The 12,956-nt window shown below is 39.0% G+C and overlaps 1 pseudogene; it reads left to right on the forward strand.

Annotated features, from left to right (window-relative positions):
* The first annotated feature begins 12,520 nt into the window (after positions 1–12,520).
* On the forward strand, positions 12,521–12,639 carry LOC112481514 (annotated as a pseudogene).
* The last annotated feature ends 317 nt before the right edge of the window (positions 12,640–12,956 follow it).

Raw genomic sequence — 12,956 nt, forward strand, 5'->3', positions numbered from 1 at the left:
CGGGAGGGGGATGGTGGAGCGGGGAATCGATTTGCATCTTAAACGCTGACGCCGCGCCCCGCTGCTGGCTCCACCCAGGCTCGCGCGCGCCCGGGACGACCCGACTACTCGGCCTCGTCCCTCCTCGTCCCTCCTCGTCCCGCCCTCGTTGCTGTTCCCACTGCTGCCCAACTTTCCTCCTCTTTCAAAGGGGACAGAGCGTGGCACAGGCGGCTTCGGAAGATGAGCCTTCTCCGGAGGCGTAGTCAGTGCACCCCCTTCCCCTTCTAACCCCACCCAGCGCCTGGGTACTCTTGACGGAGAACCGTAAACTTTTCGGCTCCCCGCGCCCAGATTTGGAAGTGGGTGGCCGCCTCCGGCACCGGCGGTTTCCGGAACTGGCCGCTTTAAACACGAGACGAAGCACTGCCCTAGTCGGTCTTAGCGTTGCTGAACGTTCTCGAGTGACACAGAACATCTGGAGAGACGATGGGCCGCCCCAGCCCTGAATCAGGCACTTTGTTCGCATTGATGAAAAACCATAGAAACAAAAAGCTAACCTCGGTATCCTGCCGTAGGACGCTTTCTGATAGTTTAACTTTCTGGGTAACGAGGGAAACTTATTGGTTGAGAGACCTCAAAATTGGAGAAAATAAGTTGACATGGCAGTGAGAGGACTTGGGCGAGGTAAAGGGTGACTTCGTGGCGCGTTCCCCGCAGCGGGGCCTGTGCGGCCTCCTCCCGCTGCGCCTTCGAGGCCAGGCCGCAGCAGTATAGTGAGGTCGAGGGGAAAGCTCCGTCTCCGGGTCCCTCTCAACCCTCGGTGAATCGCGCCATGAAACGCGAGGGTTTGCAGATCCAACGTAATTCACAAACACCACCTCTCAGCCCCTGCATGTTTACTCTCCCGAAGGTCCAGGCGCCCCTGCTGTGCCGTGCACCACTCATTTCGTTCAGTGCTTTCCAGGTTCGTTCTAGTCCCAGCGCCTCTGTACCTTTGAAGGCCCTCTTCTAGGTCGCATCTAGTCCCGCTTCCTCCGCAGTCGCATTCCCCTCTCACATATCAGTCCAGAGAACTCCTCCTGCCCCCAGGAAGCCTTCTTTGGCTTTCCAGGTGAATAGAGCGTGCGGTTTGCTCCCTCCGCATGCCCTGCGTAATGCACGCCACACATTCTAAAATGTCATATTTCTGATTATCTGATCTCTGACTTTGCAGAAAGAAGACAGAGGGACGGTAATGAAGGATGCTCAGAAATCATCGGGTCAATGAATTTTTGGTGTGCACCTGCTATTTGCCCTTGCCAGGTAGTGAAGAATGCAAACAGGTAGGCAAAGGGTTAGAAGTCTGAGCGGTTATCAGATCAGTTGGAAGTACAGATGTCAATAAGGATAAATCAGACCAGATCTTTGTTCCTGATAATGTTTACCCTTTTTTTTTGTAACTAACCAAAGAGCTTTACAGTCTCCTCACAGATAAGTGACATTTTTACTTTGAAATGTTTATGTCTGCTGAACAATTATCTCATTCATGTCAGTGTGCTGAAAGGAGATCAAGCCCTAAACCAGCTCACTTAATTGCAGGTCCAGACTTTGATACTGAATATATTTGACCGCTCTTTTTTTTTGTTGCTGTTGTTCGTTCTTTGGGATAAATAATAGGTGACACAAAAGTTTCGAGTTCCGGTGCTGAATTTCTAGGAGGCTGTGCTACTGCTTGTTATCTCAGTGTCACAGGTTTAACAAAGCCAGTTTCCTTTCTATAAATCCAAAAAAAGCCTTCTTCATAACATTTCGGTACATATTTTTATATCATTACTTTATATCATTACTTTTATATCATTACGTTGTATCAGCAGTTCCTGTCAGCTCTGCCTTCAGAATACTTCCAGACTATTAACATGTTTCACCACCTCCCTGCTACCACCCTGGACCAAGCCACCCATCATCTCCTGCCTGAATTATTGCCCTGGTCTCCTAACTGCTTCCACCTTTGCTCTCTACTGTCTTTTATCAACAGAATGAAAAGATGGATTATATTATAACCTAAGTCAGATCATGTCACTTTGCTCAGTGCCCCTCAGTGGCTTCCCATCTGATGAAAGAGTGAAAACCAAAGTCCTTTCGTGGTCTGCAAAACACTCCATGATTGGAACTGCCCCACAGTACCACTCTCCCAGGGGCTCCCTGGTTTTAGCCTCATTATCCCCCTCTACTGTTTTTTCAAGGCCTTTGCACTTCCTGTCCCCTTTGCTAAAAGACTAATCTCCCCTTCTCCCTCTGACCCTCCTTACCCTGTTCAGTCGCCTCCCTTATTACCTTCTTTGGGTCTCTGCAATAAGACCCTCCCTTGGTCACCCTATTTAGTAAAGCACAGCCCAACCCGAGCAGCTTCTCTTTCTCTGTTTTATTTGTTTACTGTTTCCCTGCATTAAAATGTAAACTCCAAGTGTTCAGAGATTTTGGTCTGTTTGATTTATTACTATAGTAGTCCTCCTTATCAGCCGTTTCACTTTCCATGGTTTCAGATTGAAAATATTACACAGAAAATTCCAGAAATAAACAATTTATGTTTTAAATTGCCTGCAAGTCTGAGTAGCGTGGTGAAATCTTGAACCTTCCCACTCCATCCCACCCCAACATGAATCATCCCTTTGTCTAGCGTATTCACTCTGATTTGCTACCCACCTGTTAATCACTTAGTAGCCATCTATCTCGGTTATCAGGTGGACTGGCAAGCATCACAGTGCTTCTGTTCAAGTAACCCTTATTTTACTTAATAATGGCCTCAAACAGCAAAAGCACTGGTGCTAGCAAGTCGGATATGCCAAAGAGAAGCCATAAAGTGTTTCTTTTAAGTGAAAAGGTAAAAGTTCTTGAGTTAATAAGACATTTTATCATCTCATTATAAGAAGGGCGAGTGCAGTGCAGTAAGAAATTTAGAGAGAGATCACATTCACATAACTTATCACAGTATGTTATTATTCTTTTTATTATTTATTATTAGAAATCTCTTACTATGCCTAATTTATAAATTAAATTTTATCATAGAGATATATGTATAGGAAAAAACAGTATATGTAGGGTTTGTTGATATCTATGGTTTCGGGCATGCACTGAGGGTCTTGGAACATATGCCCCACGGATAAGACAGGACTACTGTGCATCCCCAGTGCCTAGAATAGAACTGGCATTTCATAGGCATTGAATAAATATCTGTTGCTCACTTGTTTATTCTAATATTTATTAAGGGTCTGCTACCATGTTCCAGGAAACATGTTAAAAAAAATAATCTCTGCCCTCTTGGAGCTTAGGGTCTTGTGAGGGAGACAGATAATAAATATATAGGTAAGTCCACTTTAGGTAGAGATAAATGCCATTAAATAAATAAAGTTGTGAAATGAGGTAGAGTGACTCGTGTGGGGATACTACTTTATATTGACTGGGTAGGAAGGCCTATCCATGAAAGTGACATTGAGCTGAATAATAAGAGACAGCCACGAGAAATTCTGAAGAGCGTTCCAGGCAGAGGGCAAAGCAAGTTCAAAGGGTCTGGATTAGAAATGAGCTTGGTACATCTCACGGTAGCAGTTTATTGTATCAGCTTCTATCCTGTGAATCTCCAAAGTACCCTTGAAGAGATCAGTGCAAGCTCAAATGTTCCAGATACTGCATGCCTAGACACAAGAAGCATACCACCTTCCTTCTCAACCACTTGACATAGCATATTCTTCCACCATTAGCTCGTCTACTGCAGGAAGCCATTGTTTTTTCCTTATAGAACTCTAGGCGGTGCTGGCGAGGCATAACAATGAATGAAACAGGTGATATGAGGCTGAAAGAGGAGTTTTCTGGTTAATTTTGTAGGTTCTATTTCTTGCCTACTGGTTAGTGTCATGAAATTCAAGAACTATAATTAGGGGATTTTAATGCTAAAACTGAAGAGAGTGAGTGTTTATGGGGAAGGGAAGATCATAACGCCTTAACTTCTTCCGTATGTTAAGTATGTTAATTGCCGGAGGGTTGGGCAGGATTTCTAGCCCCGTGACTAGTCTCCATACAGCTTCTAGTGGTAAATACATTGATAGTCATTGTTTGCTTTCTAGTCGCTCCTTGCACTTTCCTAAGTAAGAGACAGTGCTTTGTCTTTTTATCCTAAACGGTGAGGGATTGGAAACATTTCCAAACCTACATTCTCATCCCACTGGTATCTCCTCCCTGACCTACTTACTACCGTCTCTTCCAATCAGCTTCCCACCTCACCCCACCCCCAATGTACTTAGTAATATTCTGCACACCGAACGTTTGACAAAGGAATGAGGAAGATTAAGAGAAATATAAAATTAAAAGGGGAGGAGGAACTGGGGTGAAATGAACTGTGCGCCTCTGAGGAGTAAATGAATTTAATATATGTGAAAATGATCTGTAAGCTGTAAAACACCGTTCAAGTGTCAGAATCATGATTTTCCACCACATATCATGGTGACTGACAGTCTGCTCAATAAATACTGAATGAATAAGTCAATGGCAAAAACATTAAAATGAATGCCGTAAGGAAAGGGGAGAAGAGACAGGATCAGACATCCCAAATAAGTGTTTAGTTCATTTATCATCCTCTTAATATGTGTGACTCTTTTCTGTATGCAGGCTTTAAAAATAATTGTTGACTCTTTTTGCATTCAGAAGGAGAAAGGAATTGGATACAGAGTGATTAAATAACATTAAGTATAAGTAAATCAGGGGATAAGATGATCTTAATAAAGATTTGATAAAAGGTATGCCAATATTTAATCTTTAAATGAGAGAGAAAATTTTATATGAGGGACGTTGCCAAAATATTATGTCTAGAACATAAAGAAAATAGCAATATCATTATTATATGATTTTTATACTTAATAGAACTAGAAGAACAAAGTTAGTAATGTTGGAAATTTTTAAATTTTTATTTCCATATTGTTATAAGTAGTATTTAAATCTTTTCTAAGAAACGTATAACGATATAACAGCAAGCATTTCTATAATACATATAGTTATATACATAGTAGCACATTTAACCCTCACAATAACTCTAAGAGGTAGGAATTATTATTACCCAATTTTTAGAAGATCCAATAAGCAAATAAGTGGTGGAGCTGGGATTTGAACCCAAGCAGTCTAACTTTAGAATCTGTGCTTTTAAACACTGTATTTTGTAGCCTGTCACTTCTCTAAGTGATTTAATGTATTAAGAAATGCGTTCTATTATTCTCCCCAATTTGCAGATGAGGAACCCAAGGCAAAGACAGATTAGGTAACTTGACCAAGATAACACAGCTATTTGTCCCTGCTAAGGGGCAGAAATGGAATTCTAACATCCATGTGGTTATGCTCTACAGTATTAGCAACCAAAGTAGTTACTGTGAAAGAACGAGGATCAGGAAGGAGTTAAGTCTTCAGCTTTCTATCGATGGCACAATCCTGCCTCAAGTCAGACTCTCCAAGGACATCTGTGAGCCCACAGACAGCACTATTGTCCTACTCTTCGCCCAACTCAGTCCTACACGTGGTAAATATGATTTTGTTTCTGGCTCTCTAAAATACCATTATGATTTGCAAAGCACCAGGTTTTGATTATGTTTATTCAGTTTTATTCTGATCTCATTAACTTTAGACAAGGATAAAGGAAGGCCGTGGAAACTGCTGAGATCTAGGTTCCAGTATTCAAAAGCCAGCAGTATCCACTGGTCTTCTGGGGCTTGTCAGATTGAACAAATGTATTCTGCTTGTGGCTTTCCATATCAGACTGAGCACAAAAATAAATGGACCTCACACACACGGTGAGTCTGGAATTTCTGACCAAGGCTAATTATTAACATCGCTGATGTTTCATAAGAATTTAAAGGCCTGGGTTTCAAATTGCGATAGTAAACTTAGAGCTTAACTAGGAATGAGTTCTCACATTCTATTCTAGTGCTTCACTTTTTTGAGGACTTTCATATTGTCAAGTTCAGTTGATTATCACAACAATTTCAGGAGGTGTTATTAATGGTGTCACAAGTGAAGAAAGAAGCTTAGAAAGGTTACAGGACTGATGGTGTCTCTCAGGTAGCATCAGAATGCAAATGGTGCCTCTCAGGTAGCTGGGATGCAGTGCTGGGATGCAAATAGATGCTCTTCAGCAGTCCTATCAGATCTACTCAGTTTGATGCCCCAAATGAAGGTTGTCACTCAAAATAATCACCTTGGAGACTATATGCTTATTTGAAGATGTCGGAATCACTCACCATTTTCGGCATATCTGTTTAGGAATTTTCCTCAGAGCTAGTTTACATAAGAACCTAATTCCATTACTTTATACTTACGCCAAATTTTAGATTGATCTCTTTTTACAAGGCTGTAAAACAGGGCACCTCACTGCAGGACAGCCCCACATGCCTGAGAATAAATTAGGACAAAGCCAGTTTTCATGACTATGAAACCAAGGTGCTGATTATCAGGTCTTCACCTTTTGACACTGGGTTTTAAAGATCTCATCCCTGGGGTTCTCTAATATGCTAAATGATATTGAGTTTAAGTTCCGCAGAAAAAAGAAGGGCTGATTCAACTGTAGAGATTTTAATATGTGGTTCCAGGAAGTCTGCATATTTCACTGTGAGGTTTGGACAAGCAGCCAAGCCACTGGCTAGATTATAATGGGCAACTTCTTATGTAACTGTAAGATCATTTGTTTGATATAATTAAGGGGGGGGGACTTTTGTCTCCCCAATTTGCTTTCCAATTACTACGGAAATATGCATGATATCTCACAGTTGAGAAATGGCCTGAAATGATGCTAAATTTTAAAATTATATTACTTAATATGATTTATTTTTAGAAAATAAGTTTCTTTTCCTACAATGAAGTATAGATGAGAAAATTATATACTTTGGATTTGGATGAACCTATATGCTTCTCTTGGATTTGTTACTTAAAATCTAAGATATTGGGCAAGGTTATTTAAATATTCTGAACTTTAGCTCTTTATCTTAACATGGAGCAAGAACACCTACCTCCTGAGACCCTTATAAGATTAAATGAGATGATATAAAGCATTTCTTTTCAAAGTGTATTTCACTTAATGGACACATCATAAACATAAGTTTCTACCTCTACCTTACCATTGCTGTCTCCATTGCACATTTTTTTATTTATGTTTAGTTGGTATACAATATTATATTAGTTATATTAATTTCAGGTATACAATATAGTGATTTGACATTTCTATGCCTTATAATGTGATCACCCCACAAATTCTAGTAATCATCTGTCACTGTGCAAACTTACCACATATTATTGAAAGTTTCCCCCTTCACGTTTTTCACCCATCCCCCATGCTCTTCCCTCCTGGCAACCATCCCCTTGGTCTCTGTTTCTATAATCTGTTTTTTTTTGTTTCTTTGTTCATTTGTTTCATGTTTTTAGATTTCACATATAAGTGAAATCATACAGTATTTGTCTTTCTCTGACTTACTTCACTTAACATAATACCTTCTAGGTCCATCCATGTTGTTGCAAATGGCAAGGTTTCATTCTTTTGTATTATTGCATACACACACACACATACATGCACACACACCCTATCTTCTTTATTCATTCATCTGTTGATGGACACCTAAGTTGCTTCCATATCTTGGCTTTTGTAAATAATGCTGTAATGAACATAGGGGTGCATACATCTTTTCAAATTAGTGTTTTCCTTTTCTTCAGATAAATACCCAGAATTGAAATTGCTGAGTTGTATGGTAGAGCTATTTTTTTTCTTTTGCATAATCTCCATACTGTTTTCCGTAGTAGGCGCACTTCTATAATCCAAACAGTTTCTTCTTAAATGTGCTTGCCTTGGTCTCCTACTAGTTTTCTTATTCACTCTCTTAGATGACACCTTTTCCATAGTATCTAAAATGGACAAGATAAATGACATTTCATTTGCAGTTCCCTGTTCGTCCTAGTAATCAGTCATTTCTAATACAAATTTGTTCTCTGGTTGGAAGATTTAGTCAGAATCTAGACAGCTTGAAACTCTCAATTTCAAAGCTTATTTCTCATCCTAGACTTTGCAATTTGAGTGACAATTACTAAAATAGTTTAGTTTTATCTCTAACTAAAAAATTAACCATTGGCAACATCTAGAAGGTAAAGTCTGGGGGTTTGGGGGCAGGGGTGTTGTAAGGGGGCCTGAAAAACTCCAGGTGTCCTTAGACTCCAAGGAGAGTGACTTCCTCTCTGTGTCCAACCCAGGAGCCTAGACCAGGTAACGACAAAGAACCTGAGCTAGGACAGAGCAGCAACAGCACCAACCTAAAAAGCAACAGTGGTGTTTCGCCATAGCTGCCAGGCTGCAGCGGGTCCCCAAGAGGAAGAGCACAAATGCCCACTGCAAAGGAAACATTGTGGCAGCTGTTACCAGAAGAGATATTAACAGCACAAGAGAAGTTTAGCTCCTCTTTGCATTGTATTCGACATTCCTTCAAATATTCGTGAAGTACCTGCTATGTGTCTGATCCTCCTAGAGGTCGTGGGTGGCTCCATGAGAATCTGCACAATATCAGAGGGAGTGGCCAGCAACAGCAGGAGCCACAGTGAGTTCCTCATGTCCCGTGTGACGATCCTAAGAAGGGAAGTTACCTTCATGTGTCAGTTGGAGTTCTCCAAAGAAACTGAACCAATAGGATGGATAGCTGTATCTATCAACCAAAATATATACAGAGAGAAAGAGGCTGGTTTATTTTAAAGAATTGGTTCGCTTGATTTTGAAGGCTGGTAAGTCTGAAATCTGCAGGACAGGCCAGCTGACTGGAAATTGAGGCAAGAGTTGAAGTCGAAGTCATGAGTCTGAAATTAGTAGGGCGGGCAGGCAGGCTGACACTCAGGCAGGATTTCTATGTTACAGTCTTGAGATAGAATTCCTTCTTTTCTAGGAAACCTTAGGTTTTTTTGTTCTTACAGCCTTCAAATGATTAGATGTGACCCACCCACATTATCGAGTATAATCTCCTTTACTTAAAGCCAGCTGATTGTAAATATTAATCACATCTTCAAAATACCTTCGCAGCAACATCCAGACTAGTGTTTGACTAAATACCTAAGCACCATAGGCTAGCCAAGTTGACACATAAAATTAACCATCAAACTTTCCCAACAGTGTTTTATTAGAGGTGAAACTGAGCTCCTTTTGAGGAAAGATGCCTTGTCTATCAGCAAGAAGTCACGTTTCATAAACTATAAAAAAGTTGCACTATTCTCATGTTCAGTATAAGAGCATTTGTGAATACAAGTTTAGCCCCCTTAGTCACTCTGTGCTCTGTACTTATGGTCAAGTGGATTTTCAGACAGACTTGTGGAATTCGAGTCATTAATAGAATTGCTACATGAGTGGTATTACTCACAGCTTGGTTAGTACTGGGGTGGAGAAGACCCTATACAGTATTTATAGTACCACGAACAAAGATAACTAGGTGTCTTGATGCATTGCATTTGGTACATAAATGTTTACTTCTTGATGAGATATTTTTTCTTATTAATATAGATTCTCATTAATCTATCATGCATCATTTATTAATGACTCTATTAAAGAGGCATGAAGAGATCACAGAGGAAGGAAGTACTTCATCACTAAACTGACAATGCTCGGTCCCCTCCAAAAGTCACTTTCCCCGTCCACTACATACCTTTCTATGTCTTTGGTCTCTATGCCCTGTATGAACAAGGTGTTTAAGGATTGACCTTTTCTACCCATGAATGAGAAACAAACAAATATTGTTCTACTTCCCAAGGACAGAGAAAAGATGGCTCTCAGAAAAATAGAGACTAGAAAACATCACTCTTCCAAAAAATTCCGGAATAGACTATTAAATAGATTGCTTATGAGAGAGAGAGAGGGAGCGGGGCGAGGCACTGACCTTTAGGAGACAAGATGAGTCAATATGAGTTCACCTCAAGTAAGTCACATCAAGCAATTCTTGGACGGCATTGCTGAGCTCATGAGTGTGGTAATACTGCAGACACAGTATATGATATTTTTGCAAGGTATTTGATAGTTCACTTTGGACAATTTAAAGAAATGTAGGCTGGATACTAATATCAGTAGATGAACACATTGGTGGTAAGACAGGTCTATTCAAAGATTGTTGGTGAATGGAACAATGTCGAACTGAAGAGAAAGGACTAGGGACAAGATTCTGTGTCAGCCCTTTTCTACTGAACTATTATTCTATCAACAAATTGAATGAATATGTGGGAATCATGCTAAAAATCTATAGATAGTACAGATCTTGGTGGGCTAACTAACCCAACAAATATGGAATTAACATTTAAAATGATCTACATAGCCTTTAGCAACAAAGAGAAACAAACAAGAGAGGATATGATAAGCATAAATGTTGCTTAAGATGCAGCTTAGCAGAATTTCATGTGAAAAATTATCTGGGACTCTGTATCAACTGCAAGTTCAAGAAGACAATAAGATGGCATGTCTGTAACATGCGTATACACACACCCTGAATATAATAGCTTTTAAAGATTGGAAAGAACCTTAGAAATTATTCACATCAAATCCCTCGTTTTACAGGTAAAAGTTGAGCATGTAATAATAGAAACAGAATAACTGATAGCAAAACTACATCTGGTATTTATGTTTAATTGTAGAACTCACTATCTTAAGAGTCATTTTATAGTGATTTTGGTTTGCCTTTATCTGATGATTAGTGATGTGAGCACCTTTTTACATACCTGTTGGACATTTGTATATTTTCTTTGGAGAAGTGTCTGTCTATTCAATTCCTTTGCCCATTTTTTAGTAATTTTTTTGTTTTGTTTTGTTGTGTTTTGTTTTGTTTTGTTTTGCCTTTGAGGTATAGAAGTTCCTTTATACTTTGGATGTTAACCCCTTCTTAGATATATGGTTTGAAAATATTTTCTCCCATTCCACAGGTTGTCTTTTCACTTTGTTGATTGTTTCCTCTGCTGTGCAGAAGCTTTTAATTTGATGTAGTCCCACTTGTCTATTTTTGTTTTGATTATCTAAATATCCATCAATTGATGGATAAAAAAAAAATGTGGGTGGTATTTACATACAGTGGAATATTATTCAGCCTTTAAAAAAGAAGGAAATAAGACATTTGGGAAATGGATGAGCCTGAAGGACATTATGCTAAGTGAAATAAGCCAGACACAGAAGGACAAATACTACATGATATCACTTATATGAGGAATCTAAAATAGTCAAACTCTTAAAAGCAGAAAGCAGAATAGTGGTTTTCAGAGGCTGGAGGGAGGGGAAACAGTATGTAATAGTCAAAGGACATAACTGTTCAATTATGCAATATGAGTAAGTCTTAGAGATCCACAGTGCAGCATAGTACCTATAGTTAATACTTAAAATTTTGATAAGAGGGTAGTTCTTATATTAAGGGTCAATATATTATTATCACAAATAATAACAACAATATAGAAAAAAATTATTTTAATAGGCAAAGGTCATTTCAAGGAGTGTAAGCAAGGTTGTGTGGAATCCAAAAACAATATAACAGCAAGTACTTTTTTTTTTATCTTAGCATAGAATACAGTAAAATAGCCTAGGGGGCAGTACTATTAGAGGCAGCATGACAGCTGTATTCTTTCCAACATCAAAAGGTGAAACTGGGATCTATAGGTAGAAGTTATTAAAAGGAAAAGTTCAGGTTTAGCTTAAGAACGTTTGAACATCTACAGCCATCCATTGATGGGAAACACCACTTCGACAAGAATTGGGCTCCCCTTCCTGCCATAGAACCACAGAGGACAGGCGACAGAGAGGGAATTCCTGATTTGCATGAAGAAGCTGCACAAGATGGTCTCTACTTTTTTTCTATTTGTAAGAGTCTATTCAGAGAATAATTTTCCTAATCTACTTCTTATGCAAAAATAGATACTTTTTCTCTCTAACCTTCTCTCCCATTTTCGGGGATCAAAACTTGATTTAACATCTATAATATTAGAGAACTTATAATCGTAATCAATAGCTAGTATGTCTTATACACCCCTTATGTGCCAGGATATATGGCAAACAGTACACCAAATCATGTGCTAAATGTCTGACTATCCAGTAATTAGCAGATAGGAGAAAGTGGCATAATTTTCTTCTGGTTATTAAATCTTTGACTAAATGTAAGTCTCATTATTAACAAATATTTCCAAAGTGTTTATAATCACTTGTATTCATTTATATAAATAAATCCAACTACAGAAGTATAGCAAGTGGACATATATACTAATAAAATTATTTTTATAAGTACATCACAGTGGAAGTAAAAAGTTATAAAATAATGCAGCACCAATCCACATAATTTAAATTATTTTATTGCATAAATTGCTTTTTTAATTTTATTGGTTTCTCACCTATTCGTTCTACTAAAATCTTATATTATTTAGCCCTCGTGCTGGATAAAAATTAGAGCCGTCATTATGTACTTGGCAAAATTCATAGACTTGTATGATGCAGAGAACTCCAAAAGGTGAACTATGGACTTTAGTTAAAAATAATGCATTCATCTATGGCCATGCCACCCTGAACACGCTTGATCCCGTCTGACCTTGGAAGTTAAGCAGGGTCGGGCCTGGTTGGTACTGGGATGGGAGACCACCTGGGAAGACCAAGTGCTGTAGGCATAAATAAAAAATAAAAAATAAAAATAAATAATAATAATAATAATGCATATTGGGCCATCAACTGTAATAAATCTACCACACCAATGCAAGTCATTGATAATAGAAGAAACTGTGGGGGTAGGAATTGCACTTGGAAATTCTCTACTTTCTCTTCAATTTTTCTATAAAACTAAAAGTGCTCTAAAAAATAAAGTCTGTTAATTAAAAAAAAACTCAAGCAGTCAAACTTTCACTGGCCCTCTGATTATTTAACCTTGGACCGTGCCCTAAAGGGTCTATCACTCTTATGATTATTTGTAAATAATCATTTACATAGA

This window comes from Pteropus alecto, unplaced genomic scaffold (genome assembly GCF_000325575.1).
Source record: "Pteropus alecto unplaced genomic scaffold, ASM32557v1 scaffold72, whole genome shotgun sequence".
Classification (NCBI taxonomy): Eukaryota; Metazoa; Chordata; class Mammalia; order Chiroptera; family Pteropodidae; genus Pteropus; species Pteropus alecto.